Source organism: Bolinopsis microptera, chromosome 13, assembly GCF_026151205.1.
Source record: "Bolinopsis microptera isolate Bmic1 chromosome 13, MBARI_Bmic_1.0, whole genome shotgun sequence".
Classification (NCBI taxonomy): Eukaryota; Metazoa; Ctenophora; class Tentaculata; order Lobata; family Bolinopsidae; genus Bolinopsis; species Bolinopsis microptera.
The window spans coordinates 16244787-16262186 of NC_087084.1; the positions used below are offsets into that span (position 1 = coordinate 16244787).

Here is a 17400-nt window from a genome sequence, read left to right on the forward strand (position 1 = left end):
TAATACTGTTTGCTAACCAATATTGGGGTATGTTCACTTATAGTGTTTCTCAGAGATAGATGGCTGTAAATTATGCTAATAAATGTCCACTTTTTGGACTGGAAACATGAATGTAGGGAATAAATCAATAATACTGTTTGCTAACCAATATTGGGGTATGTTCACTTATAGTCTTTCTCCGAGATGGATTTAAATTATGCTTATTTAGGGAATTAATCAGTTGAACTGTTTGCTAGCCAATACTGGGATAGGGTCACTTATAGTGTTTCTCAGAGATAGATGGCTGTAAATTATGCTAATAAATGTCCACTTTTTGGACTGGAAACATGAATGTAGGGAATAAATCAATAATACTGTTTGCTAACCAATATTGGGGTATGTTCACTGCACTTATAGTGTTTCTCAGAGATGGCTGTAAATTATGCTAATAAATGTCCACTTTTTGGACTGGAAACATGAATGTAGGGAATAAATCAATAATACTGTTTGCTAACCAATATTGGGGTATGTTCACTTATAGTGTTTCTCAGAGATGGCTGTAAATTATGCTAATAAATGTCCACTATTTGGACTGGAAACATTTTAGGGAAAATTTAATCAATAAAATACTGTTTGCTAGCCAATATTGGGGTAGGTTCACTTATAGTGTTTCTCAGAGATATATGGCTGTAAATTATGCTAATAAATGTCCACTTTTTGGACTGGAAACATGATTGTAGGGAATGAATCAATAATACTGTTTGCTAACCAATATTGGGGTATGTTCACTTATAGTGTTTCTCAGAGATGGCTGTAAATTATGCTAATAAATGTCCACTATTTGGACTGGAAACATTTTAGGGAAAATTTAATCAATAAAATACTGTTTGCTAACCAATATTGGGGTAGGTTCACTTATAGTGTTTCTCAGAGATATATGGCTGTAAATTATGCTAATAAATGTCCACTTTTTGGACTGGAAACATGATTGTAGGGAATGAATCAATAATACTGTTTGCTAACCAATATTGGGGTATGTTCACTTATAGTGTTTCTCAGAGATGGCTGTAAATTATGTTAATAAATGTCCACTATTTGGACTGGAAACATGATTGTAGGGAATAAATCAATAATACTGTTTGCTAACCAATATTGGGGTATGTTCACTAATTATAGTGTTTCTCAGAGATAGATGGCTGTAAATTATGCTAATAAATGTCCACTTTTTGGACTGGAAACATGATTGTAGGGAATAAATCAATAATACTATTTGCTAACCAATATTGGGGTATGTTCACTAATTATAGTGTTTCTCAGAGATGGCTGTAAATTATGCTAATAAATGTATCTGACCCATAAGTCAGAACTCTTCCGGTGGGTTGTCTTTATTGTTTTCTGTTGGAGTCTCGACTGTCTTACAAGTTTACAATCCTTACACAGCAACCCCTGACCTACTAAACTTAGCTATGCCTGATTCTCCTAAATCATCTATAACTTTCTCTCCCCAGAACACAGAGGGTACAAGGACCTACATAGCTGCTCCCAACATCATACAAAATGATTGTTGTAACCACTGTCAGGAGGGAGTTAATCCTGACTACAGAGTTCAGTGTTATGACTGTAAAAACTATTTCCATGCGGTAGGCTGCACAGATGATTCCTATTGTGTTAGTGCCCCATCTAGCTTCACTTCCCATTTGGGACCAGCTGTTTCTAACACCAAGTCCTATGAGAAAAGATTTGGCAGATTCTTGTTCTTTTGTAACCATTGTATTACAGTTAAAGAGGAGATGACAGAGCAAAGCACAGGGGGAGCTGCTAATGTTTACGTTGACAGAAAGATTGAGGAGTTAAAGCAGAATTTTGCTGAAGAACTGTCCGGTGTAAAAGAGATGCTTAAGGAAATCTTGCCAAGTAAGCAAAACAATGCTCTAGCAAAACCTCCAATGACTCCCTGCAACCCATGGGATGATTCTCAGAGGACTGAGAAACTTCGCAGCATGATTGTAATTAAGAATGATCAGAGTGGCAAACCAATTGATAAAAGTATGTTGGAAGAAAGCTGCATCAAGAATAAGATTAGTATTGTTAACACAATGAAGCTCAAATCTAATGATACTGCCGTTATTCTTAACTCTAGGTCTGAGGCAGAAACATTGCGTGAGAAGCTTAGCAAAGCTTCCCCCCAACATAGTACATCAACCGTAGCCACAAAGTTACCAAGAATAACAGTTGTTGGTCTTGAGCGTGATTACTTGAAGGGGGAAATAAAGGAAATGATAGTTAGTCAAAACCATGGAATAGATCTGCTCATCAATGATCCAGGTACCAGTATAGAAGACAAGAAAATTGATGTAGTAGCTATAGTACCCCTAAAGAATGACCAGAACTCCTTCAAAGCCATTGTTCGTGTCAGTAATCTTGTACGATCTGCAATTGCTAAACAAGGTGATAAGCTCTTTATTGGAACTCAGAGAGTTTGCAAAGTCTATGATAGCTTCTTTGTCCTCAGATGTTTTAACTGTCAATCATTTGGTCACCATAGCAAAAGTCACCAAGGTCATTGCAAAAGTGAACATGTCTGTGGCTTTTGTGCAGGAGCACATGAAACACGGACATGTGATCGCTCCGCTCCATTGTGTTGTTCAAACTGCAAGAAAGCTGGTAAGCATGGCAATGAGCTTCTACATGCAGCCTATGATCCTGTTTTGTGCCCCATATTCAAAGATTTGCAGGAGAAAGTTAAAAAGACCACCCCTTTTTACCAAAGCCACAACACAGACAGAAATCACTGAGCTGTCTGAAATTCTTCCTTTTCAATCCATGGTCACTTGTTAACAAAGTAAACGATATTATGTGCAACTTATCAGACAAAAGCATTGATATTGCTGCATTCTGTGAAACTTGGCTAACAGATGTTAACTGCCCCACCACTGCAATTATTAAGTCTTACGGTTACAGAATCATACATAATTTCAGGAAAGACAAAAAAGGTGGTGGAACTGCTTTGTTGTTTAGGGGAGAATACTCAATGTCTCAGTTCCAATGCTCTGCTACTTTCTCTACATTTGAGTACACAGCTGCATCAATCAAAACAGCAACAGGCACTAAGGTCATGTTTGTCTCTTTGTATCGACCTGGTTATCTCTCCTCTATCTTTCATCAGGAACTTGATTTACTTCTGTCAGCCATCACCATGAAGTGTGATTGTCTCGTCATTGCTGGGGACTTGAACATTCATTTTGAGAATAAGAATGACAAGCTTGTTAGGAAGACGCTTGACTTATTTCTGTCTTACGGATTTAATCATCATGTTAATGAACCAACCCATGTTGCTGGTGGATCACTAGACCAAATCTTCTGCTTCTCTATCAAGAATCAGCTTCAATGCAAGGTTTTGGTTGATAGTGTGAATAGGCATGGATCAGATCATTTTCCAGTCTATTGTGACTTCTCTTTGGAATTCGAAAAGAAATATTTTAAAGATATCACTTACAGAAATTTGAAGACTGTGGATGATGACCAATTTACCAGTGATCTCTTCGATATAGTAAACTTGATTGATCTTGGGAAAATTGGAACTACTGATATGAGTGCATCTGTTGCCAACTTGAACGACTTGTGTGCTGAACTCCTAGATGAGCATGCTCCAATAGTCTCCAAGAAGGTATCTGTTATTGATTCTGCACCTTGGTTTGATAATGAATACAGGGACTACAGAAAGCTGAGAAGAAAAGCCGAGGCAAAAACTCGTAAACCAACAGCAACGCTTGAAGATAAAATCATGTTTAGAGACATCAGCTCAGAATGTTCTAAAATGGCTGATCTGAAGAAGAAGGAGTACTTTAAGAATATGGTAGAAAACTCTAAAGGCAACCCAAGAACTTTGTGGCAGCTGGTCAATAGAAATTTAGACCGTAAACAATCTAATCCTCTGCCAGATTACACAGATGATCTTCCAAAGCTAGCAGCAGACTTTAACGCCTACTTTACATCTAAGATTGATAACATTAGGAAAGATATGGATCATGATCGGTTTACTCTTCCATCAGACTCTTCTGCTGAAGCTCCCGAATCCTACCACTGGTCTACCTTTGAACCTGTCACATTAGATGAGCTAAAGGAAATCATTGACGAGTTTGGTATCAAATGTTCACCTTCTGACATCTTACCTACTACACTGCTTAAAGAGAACATCAGCATTCTGCTACCATTACTTCTACAGATTGTTAATGCATCCTTATCTCAAGGTTCAATGGACGGAGTCAAACTTGCTGATATTGTTCCCCTCCTGAAAAGTAACTCTCTTGATCCTAATGTCTTGAAAAACTTTCGCCCTGTCTCAAACCTCACTTTCCTTGGGAAGCTAATCGAGAGAGTGGTGTTAAAGCGCCTAAACGATCACTTAGATAAGCATAATCTCCACTGCCCAGAACAGTCTGCATACAAGAAGACCTTCAGCACAGAAACATTATTGATCAGAATATGGAATGATCTTCTAGTTGCATCAGATGAAAAGAGTGCTACAGTTGTCATGATGCTTGACCTATCGGCGGCGTTTGATACTGTAGACCATGATGTCTTACTGAACATTCTCATGAAGGAGATAGGACTAAGGGGCACTGTGTTAAAATGGTTTACTAGCTTTCTAAAAGGTCGTGCTCAGAGAATTCGACTTGGTTCTACTCTCTCTGAAGAAATAGTTATTAAGTTTGGTGTTCCTCAGGGCTCAGTTCTGGGACCTGTTCTGTTTAACCTTTATATCAGATCCATCTATAGATTTGTACAAGGAATGGACTTCACAATTTATGGGTATGCAGATGACCACCAGATCTTAAAGAGATTTAAACCCATCAACCAGTGCGAAACGTTACTCTCTAAGCTCAGGGGATGCTTTGCATCTATTAGAGCTTGGATGAAAAAATACTTTCTAGCAATGAATGACAGTAAAACACAGATAATGGTTTTTGGTCCTATGTCCGTCCTACGAGAGATCAATATAAAGGGAGTGAATTTTGGGAGTGACACAACTATTCGATTTGTGAGCACAGTTAAGAATCTTGGGATACATATGGACTCTGGGCTTACTATGAGCAACCATGTTGTTGAGTTGAAGAAGAAATGTTTCCTAACACTACGCAACCTCACTAAGATAAGGTTTCTGCTGACTACAAAACAGCTTAAGACAATTGTTAATAGCCTCGTTGTTTCTTGTTTGGACTACTGTAACGCCATGTTTTACGGCATCTCCAAGTACCTCATACATCAACTACAGCTTATTCAAAATGCCTGTGCAAAAGCAGTAACTGGAAAATATAAATTTGATCACCTAGGCGACGATCTTGATAAATTGCACTGGCTTAATATACCTAAAAGAGTGATTTTTAAAATATGTCTCCTATCTTTTAAGGCTATTAATGGAATAGCGCCACTGTACCTTCAAGATATGTTTAAGTATGCTCACCATGGACACACTGTTAGGCTCATAGTCCCTTATCGTTCAACCAAGGGTTTTGGTGATCGTAGTTTTAGTGTGGTTGGTCCACGAGTTTTTAATACACTACCAGACTCAGTTAAACAATGTTATTCTGTTGAGGCGTTTAAGTCCGCACTGAAGACTTATTTGTTTACTTTATCTGACACTGAGGTAGCAAAAATGTTTTATTAATAATTTTAACCCTCTCTTTGACATATCTAAATTATATTAGCTTTTTGGAAGTTTTATGAACGAATTTATACATAGAACTTTATTTTGCTTTTGATATATAGTTTTAAAAGTATTTTTGTAAACTAGTTGTAGTGACACTGCTGAGTAAAAGTGTACGCTTAATAGTGGTGTTTTTAAATTTCAATTTTAATTAATTAATTAATGTCCACTATTTGGACTGGAAACATTTTAGGGAAAATTTAATCAATAAAATACTGTTTGCTAATTGCTAGCCAATATTGGGATTTGGGGTAGGTTCACTTATAGTGTTTCTCAGAGATAGATGGCTGTAAATTATGCTAATAAATGTCCACTTTTTGGACTGGAAACATGATTGTAGGGGATAAATCAATAATACTGTTTGCTAACCAATATTGGGGTGTGTTCACTTATAGTGTTTCTCAGAGATGGCTGTAAATTATGCTAATAAATGTCCACTATTTGGACTGGAAACATTTTAGGGAAAATTTAATCAATAAAATACTGTTTGCTAACCAATATTGGGGTAGGTTCACTTATAGTGTTTCTCAGAGATGGATTTAAATTATGCTAATTTAGGGAATTAATCAGTTGAACTGTTTGCTAGCCAATACTGGAATAGGGTCACTTATAGTGTTTCTCAGAGATATAAGATGGCTGTAAATTATGCTAATAAATGTCCACTTTTTGGACTGGAAACATGAATGTAGGGAATAAATCAATAATACTGTTTGCTAACCAATATTGGGGTATGTTCACTTATAGTGTTCCTCAGAGATGGCTGTAAATTATGCTAATAAATATCCACTATTTGAACTGGAAATAATTTAGGGAGTTAATCAATAGATAGATCATAGATCTATGCTGAAATGGAATATTCTACCAGTATGTATACGGCAGTCAGAGCGGATTTCTACTTTTAAGGCCAAACTGATCAAGTACCTCTGGGCTGCCGATACAGTCTGGCCAGATTAGCTCATCAGTCTTATGAGTCTCAGAAATTTGTTTTTGTTGGTTACAATTCTGTCCGTCCAATTTCCTATCTGCTTTTCCTTTTCTTTTTCTTTATCAGTTGTGACGGAATTGTAATGAACAAAATCCTTATAATTATTTATGATATGTTTGATTTCTTGTTAATGTTTGTCATTCAAATTTGGTAGACGGCCCCAACGTTAATGTGGCTCTTGCTATGTGTTGGTTCAGCCGAATTAATTATTATATAATCAAGTTTATTTTTCTCATTAGTTGTCATCCGGCCAAACATTAAGCAACTTATATTGCAGCACCATTTACCATTTAGTATATCAAAATATGTCATTGTAATTTTGCATGGCTGAAATGTAACGCTTGATTTATATATATAATGATTAATTGAATTTTCAAATAAAAAAAAAAAATAAAATAAAATACTGTTTGCTAATCAATATCAGAGTAGGTTCGCTTATATAAGTGTTTCTCAACAAAACTCTTGTCCAAAATACAATTAAAATTAGAGAAAATTTACACATTGACAACATTTAACAAATGTACTATTGCAAATGACAAAAGCGTAGTAAGGTAACTGGTAACAAGTCTGCTGGTTATTGAGAATTTAACATTAAAATATCTCCCGGCCCTTTGAATCATCCGCCTAATGATCAACCGAATGATTGCAACAAACAAAGGAACAAGCAAAATTTGTTAAATGGAGTGCATGATCAAAGAAGGTATATTAGCTCTCTACAAAAATCAAATCCAATGAGAAAATATTGTTTACCGATATTACAATCACAATGCACGGACCTAACTAAATATGACTGACACGTCCCGCGCGGCATCAGAAATATGGGAGGAAATCTGGCACCACGATTTGTGGTGCCAGTTTGTGGCTGTCTATAGAGCCCTCTTTTGCCGCCTTCGGCGGTCGCGCGCTACTGCAAGCGAGAGGGCTCTGGTCAGAGCAAGGCTGAGCGCGGCCCAGTAAAGTCCTCCAAGGTTTTTCAAACGTTTCGATAGGTTAATTCAATGGAAAATCTTAGATATTTTGGTTTCTGATACATTTTGATACGCCGCACCAGCTTATACAAATATAATAAGCACATCTAAGAGTTAACCCGGGCAAAATTTAAAAAACCTCCCAAAAAAATGTTTTTTTGCGCGCTAAATTGTTTTGGCACTTTATACATCCACAATGAAATATTTTGGCCCAAAAAGTGTTTAAATACTGTTCAATAATACTATTTGATAGTTTATCAGCGTCAAAAATGTTTTGAAAGCGGAAGAAAAAAAATTGTTTTTTCGCAGTGCTGAGAACTTTGAAAATTTCTGAGAAAAATCGAGCGCTACCGTAAAATTTCAGTCACACTTCCCTGCAACTCATTAAAGTTTTTGTATGGTTGTTGTATTGTCCTTTTCAGAAGTTCATGCCTTCTCTGGCTTAATTTCATTTAATATTGTTTAACACAGTGCAATACATTGTTGTTCAATATGTATTGATTCTTCTGTGGAAAATAAAAATTGTATTTTACTTAAAATTGTATTTTACTTATTATAGTATAGTGCCATTTCTATTGCATATTGCTTCAATGTTATATAAGTAGACATCCGATAATAAACTTGTTAGGTCCAGTACATATCAGTATGGGGTGGCCTTAGTAACAACAGGCTTGAACCAATATTTATCACTCAGAAGAAATGTGTTAGAATACTATTTGGTAACCGAGAGGCGTACTTAGAAAAGTTTAGAACTTGTGCTAGAACACGAAGTAAAGACAAGCAAAAATTAGGAAGCGACTTCTATGAAAAACAGCACACAAAACCGCTATTCAAGAAAAATGGTTTACTAACCATACACAGTTTGTTCAAACACACATGTTTATTGGAAATGTTCAAAATCAATAAATTAGAATCCCCAGTCCCACTCCTAAATCTATTTAACAGATCATCAAGACGTGCTGATCGATTCATCACTCCAACCCCATCCACCTCCTTCATATATCAATCGACAAAAATGTGGAACGATTGTAGAAACACTGCTAGCAATATCAACTTCTCTACATCAACGAACCTTGTGAAATCCACAATAAAAAAGGAGTTACTCGGCATGCAGTCCAGGTACGACGAAATAGATTGGTGTGAACTGAACTTCGATTCCAACGAACTGAAATTCTAATGTCTACTCAATGAAGATATGCTGAGCGCTAAAGCCGATTGAAATGTTAATGTCTAAAGTATAAAATTTCGGCGGTCACGCCGCGCATTTTGCGCGCTGTGCCGCTATTTTTGGCCCATCTTATCAGATATTATTTACAATGTACTCGCACAGTACATGCAGGGCATGCCTCAAGATCATATTAGTGTAGGAATCATTATGTTTTCAACAATTCATTATATGTCGAATTCAGCAGTGGGTCCTCTCTTCGTCCGGTTTGTGTGTTTGTCGCCTGTCTGGACTCTCGTAGTCATGTAATTTTTAATTTTTAATTTCTAATTTGTTATTTTAATTTTAATTTTAATTTTTCAATTTTCTAAATGTGTGTTCTGCTCCGGGACTCGATTACCGTATCGGCTTTCTTGAGACTGTAAATTTGGAAAGCCAACTATGCGGGGCGCCTGCCCACCGGCACTGAAGAGTGATCAAAGAATTAACTAAAATTTCCTAATATAACGATTGAATATAGAGTTGTTTAACCGGCGCGGCCATGGGTGTGTGGCCTAGCTTTGGCTGCACACCTATGACTGCGCTGTTGCTGGTGGACAGGCGCAGTTTTTGTTGTGCAGTAGTGTTGCAAGAGAATAAAACCAACTTATTATGTACTAAATGGAATCAAGAATATTATTGACTATATTTGATAACGATGAATTGTAAATTTCGATCAATTTATATTTTTCGGTCTCCAATTATTGAACTGCGGAAGCTGGTTGCCTCAACAATGTTGACTATGCATGGTATGACTGAATTGTAAAAACGTGATAATTGAACGAAAAATAAATGATGAACATGATTCAAAAACTGTAAACCACCAAATGAATTATCGCTTAAATTTAAATAAGTATTTAAACAAAAACCACCATGTGCCGTTAAGCAGCAGGGCGCGGCTCATCTGGGCCACAGCAAATCGGCGAAAATGGGTTCGAAAAAGCCACTATTGGCACTCGAGTCCTTGATCTTTCCGATGGTTCACTGGGGCTTTTGAGCTGCCGTCCTTCAGCTTCTGTAAACTGAAATTACTACCAATCCAAGTTGAAGCAATCAGCCGACGCGCGGCTTTTATGGTTATATATGATATGTTTAATCTGTAATAAAGATCAAAATTCAAATTTGTTTCTCTAAAAATTTGTTTCTCTACAACCCAAGATGTCGGCCGACTAACAAAATAAAGAAAGCTAGCATGGTCATAGTTTCTCAAACGAGCATACTTACCCATCGTAAGTTACTGGCTAGTGGTGGTACTAGAGTTCAGAGTTGGTTTAATTTAAACAGACGGCTTGACCTCGTGTGTGACATTAATCATGATTTGCACGCGTGGCGCATTCCAATGTTCAAGCAGCTAGCACGTGACACAATTCAGCCAATCAGGGTAAAGGAATCCGCAAAGTTAAAGTTGCAAACTTTTGATCGGCCCAAAATGGGACTTTTCTGGAGATTTTGAGATAACTCAACAACTACGTTGTTTTAAATTTTCCTCCTGGGGAGGTAACGTTACTTTTACAAGACGAACATGTTACAAAAAACCGGAAGTCTCTAACTCTTTTATACTTTCAAAGTTAGGCCCCATCCAGTAAGGGTTTCTGGACTCTAGTACCACCGCCAGCCAGTAACTTTTGCTGGGTGTTTAAGTTGACAATTTTACCTAACAAGTAACTATGTGTCTTTGTGCGTGCGCGCGTACCGAGTTGTTTCAAATATCAGATATAAAAATATCAAGGCGGCCGCGCGGCCGTCGACGTCTGACGATCAGTCCAACTCGGCGCGCGTCTTGGTAGGTTATAAATGATAAACCTATTTTATAATATATACTGGGCAGTACTCAGTTGACATAGGTTACATGCCACTTTTCGGAAGGCGGAAAAAGTAAAAATAGCATAATATCTCTGATGTTTGTGATACGCAACATGTATCAATTAGTGCAGTGCTCAGCCTGTCCATGTCATGCACCGAGCCGGGCCGGGATTAATGATTATATTAAAAAGTAGAAAATTGCAATCATATGCTGCTCAATTTCTTACCTGGGGACCTCAGGCTATCATGTTCATAAAACAACGAATAGAGATTAGGCGGAATGACAGGCTGAGCGCGGCCGGGCCCAGTAACTCAATTCCATGTATGAGCGTATTTAATTTTAATTATGTGTATGCCGGGAGGCCTTATTTTGAATTGAGTTTATTCTCTATTTATAAAATTTATAAACATTATTAGTGTAACACGGGGCTTTTACTAATTTGCTCGCCCAAAAATTTCACGTGACTTTGGTTTTTATGGTTTTGCAGCCGTATAAAACGGTTTTACATAAACCCTAATCCCAACCCTAACCCTAACCATAACCCCATAGTTATCCATAACCCTTTCACAACCCTAACCCTAACCTGAGTCTTAAACAATCGGATTCATGTTTTACTAGTATGTTTTACAAGAATTTTCTTAAAATTTGGGCGAGCGATTTAGTAGGAGCAGTAACACGGCCTTTGGCCGGGATTTCACTGCGGCAGTTATAAAAAAGGTAGGAGAATTTACCCGCTGAGTCAAAACCCGCATTAGGTGAGCAATTCTATTCGGAGTGCCCTCACGTATCCAATATTATCTTAAACAATAATCTCATAATCAGTTCTTTCTCGTGGATAATTAAGTCATTATTAGGCACCACATTCCTTGATCATAATTCTGATCGTGTCAGAAAATTATACATAAATTTCAGCGATTATAGGTATAGGTCAAACTTATATTCCCTGTCAGTTTTGAAAAAATTTCACCGACTACAGTGAAAGCAGCATCCCATTGTATGACATGATATTATGTTAGTTGTCTTAAAATGTTAAATTGTCTCAAAATGTTAAGTTGTCTTAAATGTTAAGTTGTCTTAAATTTTAAGTTGTCTTAAATGTTAAGTTGACTTAAATGTTTAAAGTCGGATGTGACTCAAATTTATCATACAATAATGTTATTAAATCCACTAATTCATTTCTTACTTCTTAGGTAATACGATTTATCTCTGTTTAGCTGAGTATGTCATGTCTTAATTCTGCTTTTTTAATGGGCTGCCTCATTTTATTCGCCTTTGGAACAACTAACAAAGAACCGAATGCAAGATGGCCGGAGGTATCCAAAATATCATCTTTCTGTCCTGGAATGAGTCAATGGTGTCGAGAGATGTGCTGTAAATGCGTAAGTAAATGTATCTACATAATTTTAAACCACATAAAGCAACTTCAAACTTTTCTTTTCATCATCTGCATTCTGCTTTCATAGTTTCAACAATATTGAGTTCTAAATATAATGAATGAAATACCTGACATCCGCACTCCTATAACTCAAAAGCATAAGTAACTTGTAATTTAGTATGATATATGATTCTTAAAAACTTCAAATTAAATTTGGCGCTCCCACGTCCTCGTGATCATGTGATCACCGTGTGAGGTTTTGTAAATGTGCGGCGCACCTTCAAAGCTTCAAGCTTAAATTATTCACCTTACTGAGGCAGCCAACCAACACACGGCTTTATTTCTATGATATGTTTTGATTGTTATTAATAAATACCAAAATTTAAAACTTGTTTTTCTTTTTCAAATAAGTACAGGGTGGCCCAAAAGTAACTACCCACACGCAACCCTTTAATAACTCACGTAATTGGTATAAGTTTTGAGTTAGGAATTCCAAAATTTCCAGACATGTTGTAAACCGGTCTTAGTAAACTAACTAGTATAACTATACGTGGTCTACATGGCGAGATAGTGGGCGTTCCTAACTATGTCAATCTACACTCACTAGTATCAAACGATCGGGAAGTATGTCCCGATATCAAGAACAGAAAAGGAGAGAAGTGTGTCTCTACAATTTGGTTGTATCAGAAGCGTGTATGATACAACAGTAAGGAGTGTGCCTTACTAAACTTCAACAACAAATACGTTTACATAACTCGGCTTAGACTTAGTTGTAAACAACCAACTTGAAATTTTGGGAAAGCACTTCAGTTGTCAAACCACGTGTGTCTGGAAATTTTGGAGTTCCTAACTCAAAACTTTCTCACTTTATGGTGAAAAAAGAGAAAAAGAGGGAGTGGTGTGCCACACCCTCTGTAATTGATGAAATTTTACGAAAATTTCAGGAAATATAAGTTTGACCCATATCTATAATATTCTCTGAATATTATAGATATTCTGAATTAAGGGTTGCGTGTGGGTAGTTACTTTTGGGTCACCCTGTATATAAATTATATGAATATTTTACTTGTTATAATCGATCACTCTCAATTTAAATTTCAGGATGCTTATGGTGGATACATGTGCTGTCCTTACAAAGATGGAACTTGCTGTGATGGCTCACGCCATTGCTGCGCAAAACATGAGACGTGCACTAAATTGGGGGTAGGAATAAATATTGAGTTATATTTTTTCCTTAAACAATAATACCAATATCTTGTACCGTTTTCTTATTTATTTGAGATCAAACTGTTAAATGTTACATAAGACATCAAATTAAGATCTCTAGCAAGTTTATTTAAAAATATTCACATTCTGTTAACACTATTATCAAATATTTTGCAGTGTCATCATGAAGAAACTGGCCACACATTAAGCAAACCGCTGTCTCATCCACTTCTATGATAGATTATGGGTTTTATCTGAATATTTAAAACCTGTGTACTGTGTAGTTAATCCTCCTTGAAAATATAGATATGATATTGCATATTATAGTTGGGTGAACCTTCAGAATTTCATGCATGATACCAATAGTGGTAAAGAATGTATTATTTAGAATTGGTAGCAAAATTAAGATACCTATTATGCATGTTAAATTTAAGATTATATTAAAATGTCATGGTGACATAATGATGCTGAGAGGTTGGTATTTAATGTAGATTTTTATCAGATGGAAATACCTAGAACTTCTCCAGATTTATGGTGATACTTTTATTAAGTTTTTTTTTTCAGAATTTTAATGCCAGCCTAGGGCTTATATAACGAAACTCATAATACATTTTTTGTACTTTTTACAGATTTTTAATAAGAATTTATAAATTTTTTTGTATATTTTTGTTCATATGTTGTGTGATTGTTTACATTGTACAATATAATGTTGAAGTCTGAACAGGAATTTTAAATTTTATTCATTCACCATGATTTTGGTTTAATAATGGGATTAACTTAATAAAGGTCCAGTTACTATGGTAACTAATTAATTGAGTTATCAAATGATGGAGTAGTTCGCTGTTTATTAGTCTCATGATTGAAATACTGATAGTTGGATAATATCCGGTTGAGAGACAAGTTGATCCCATCAACCGGATATTATCCAACTATCAATGGGATTAACTTAATAAAGGTGGTTACTATGGTAACTAATTAATAGAGTTGTTAAACGCTTAGAATTGTAGTCACGTGATACTACTTTACAGGATTTAATTTAAGGGGGGGGGGGGGGGGTTCACCCTGATTTTTTTGTGAAACTTGGTTTCGAGATAGCAGTTGACCAACAAACTAGGACCGGTGACCAAACTTTTTAGGGGGTCCCGGACCCCAACCGCCAAACGGTGCCCGCGGGGCAGCCACGCCCATATTTGGTCCAAATTAGGCCCAATTTAGCCAAATACCCTCAACATGCCCAAAACCCAGATTTTAGGTGCTTTACTTGTAGCTAGTGCTCCCCTGAACTCGTATATGAATTTTCATCAAGATTGGACAAAAAATGACTGAGTAATGAGCCAAAAACCATATGCCCATATTGGGTATACGCACCAAATTTGGTCGATTTCGGCCCATAAATTGGTCAAATATCAATATTTTTGAATAAAACCAACTTTATATGGAAGGTAAGCCTATACTACACATTATCTATGATTATCAGCTCAGTATCTACCTAACTGTGGATTCTGTGTTCAATTAATTAATTTGCCGGGCATTTTTCAGAATTTGGCCGCCAAATTTTAAAAAAAGGCCTAACTCAAAATTCCATATTAAAACTTAAGGTCGAAATGCGATTCTACGTTGATTCTGAAAATTTCATGTAAAAATATTGAAACCCTATTGAGTTCTATTGTTTTGAACGAAATCCGTTTCGCAAATATCGCGAACTGAGATATGGGCGATATTGTTCATTTTTTGCGATTAATTGAACACAGAATCCACAGTTAGGTAGATACTGAGCTGATAATCATAGATAATGTGTAGTATAGGCTTACCTTCCATATAAAGTTGGTTTTATTCAAAAATATTGATATTTGACCAATTTATGGGCCGAAATCGACCAAATTTGGTGCGTATACCCAAATATGGGCATATGGTTTTTGGCTCATAACTCAGTCATTTTTTGTCCAATCTTGATGAAAATTCATATACGAGTTCAGGGGACCACTAGCTACAAGTAAAGCACCTAAAATCTGGGTTTTGGGCATGTTGAGGGTATTTGGCTAAATTAGTTCGATGACATGTAATTTGCGTGCCCTTCGGGGATTAATATTGATTATTACAATTATTATATATTTTGAGTAAACATTGACTGGTGTAAAAGCCAGCCCCAAACAACAATTGGGCCTAATTTGGACCAAATATGGGCGTGGCTGCCCCGCGGGCACCGTTTGGCGGTTGGGGTCCGGGACCCCCTCAAAAGTTTGGTCACCGGTCCTAGTTTGTTGGTCAACTGCTATCTCGAAACCAAGTTTCACAAAAAAATCAGGGTGAACCCCCCCCCCCCCCCCCCCCCTTAAGTTGCTTGTTTTATTTCGGCCCTGAATGAATCTGTTAATTTAGAATTTTAAGGGACTACTAGTATTTTATATATTGTATTTGTATCACTTCTGCACATTTAGGCAGTTGCTCTTGACTCTTGTGACCCGAGTTTTAGATATTATATATTCGGCAGTTGCTCTTGACTTTTGTGACCCGAGTTTTAGATATTATATATTCGGCCCTATTATTATAGTCAGTGACTAGAGGCCATTACTGAAATGATGTATAAATTTTAAAAATATATATTTTATAACCTACACAAATATGTTCGACAATGGTTATTTATGGTTTTTAAAGTTGACACCCTTATATTATTAATAACTAAATTTATGGTTAATTTTCAATATTAAGAATAAAAATGTCAACTAAAAATAAAGATCCCTCAATTGTCTGAATACAAACCACAATTAATATTATAGGAAGAGTAGCAAGCTATATACAAAGGTTTCGCTGATCATGACAGGTCTGAACCCTGCCCTGCTCATGGGTTGCCTCATTGTGTACTCTTTTGGAACACCTATCAAAGTGTCGAATGAAAGGTCAGAGGTATCCAACGTATCATCAATCTGTCCTGGCATGCAAGTAATGTGTCATCATGACCAAAAGTGCTGTCGTCAAAGAGTAAGTTAATTATTTGGTATTATTCTTTTGGGGAATTTCTTCTTTTGCTGTCAGATGAGAATACAAGTACAGTGAAACCTCTATAATATGATACCTTAAATAATGAAATATTGACACAGGACTCCTACGGTGGATACGCATGTTGCCCTCATGTAAATGGAGTTTGCTGTGGTGACTACTCAAAACACTGCTGCCCGCATGATCACACATGCACTCAATACGGGGTTAGGATTACAACTATCATAGCTTTACCATTATCATATTCAACTGGAGAATTAAATCATGATTTGAGACATACAATTTTAATATTTTTCCGACCTAGATTATATACCTTTTATTTTGCTTAGACTATAATACATTTTTGAATTTTCACCCCCAAATATTTTGCAGTGTCATCATGAAGAAAATGGTAACACCTTAAGTAATCCCCTGTCTCATCCATTTGTACAGCAGATTATGAATTTAGTTCCTGCTGAACCGGTAAGACTTCTTCAACAATTTAAATATATTTCTATAAATGTTATATTACTAGTGTAACCGGTGCCCACGGCCGGGACTTCACTATCGCAAATGCAAAAGTATAAACCCCCTATTATAATATTCGGAAACACGCATTACATTTTCGTAGTTAAAACGGTGAGAAAGTATGAACTCGCCAAACAGCCCGCAATTTAATTCTGAGTGCCCCTCGGCCCTCATGTATCTAATAGTAAGATAGTAATATTTGATAGGCAATCTTGAGGTACACTGCCAAATTACCTAATTATATAGCAAATCTGTTGTGTGGGGGAGAGAGAGCGAGAGTGGGAGAGAACGTGAGACACTGTAGTATCACATTTGGGTCACAAAGTGATCAATTAAACCGCTTACCACCGACCGATTTAAAAAACCTTGATCATTTGGTTTCGTCAGAGTTTTGTCGGCACTATACAAGTCCCATATCTCTTACCGTTTTCTTGGTTAAACCGTTCGTAAATTACAAACAGACGCACATACACATTACACACAGACACACACATTTATTGGGATTATTAGCATAGATATACTGTTAGTTGGCTCAGAAATACATGCTTAAAATTGAATATTGATAAGAACCTCTAGATTGCATATTATGCAGGCTGTCTATTTAGGGTATTTTAATTCATGTCGAGATGTTGGTCGTGATAAGATAATTAACAGTACAAGCACGTTAT

At 36.5% G+C, this 17400-nt stretch overlaps 1 protein-coding gene and 1 long non-coding RNA gene across 2 annotated transcripts in view; one reads left to right on the plus strand and one right to left on the minus strand.

Annotated features, from left to right (window-relative positions):
• Positions 1-17400, minus strand: part of LOC134825497 (ATP-dependent translocase ABCB1-like) — an 86581-nt gene that overhangs the window by 46608 nt on the left and 22573 nt on the right. The window lies entirely within an intron of this gene.
• Positions 11842-14251, plus strand: LOC134825403 (uncharacterized). The gene is made up of 4 exons (XR_010161546.1): positions 11842-12026; positions 13124-13225; positions 13406-14014; positions 14184-14251. It is a non-coding gene; the product is annotated as an uncharacterized LOC134825403 (long non-coding RNA).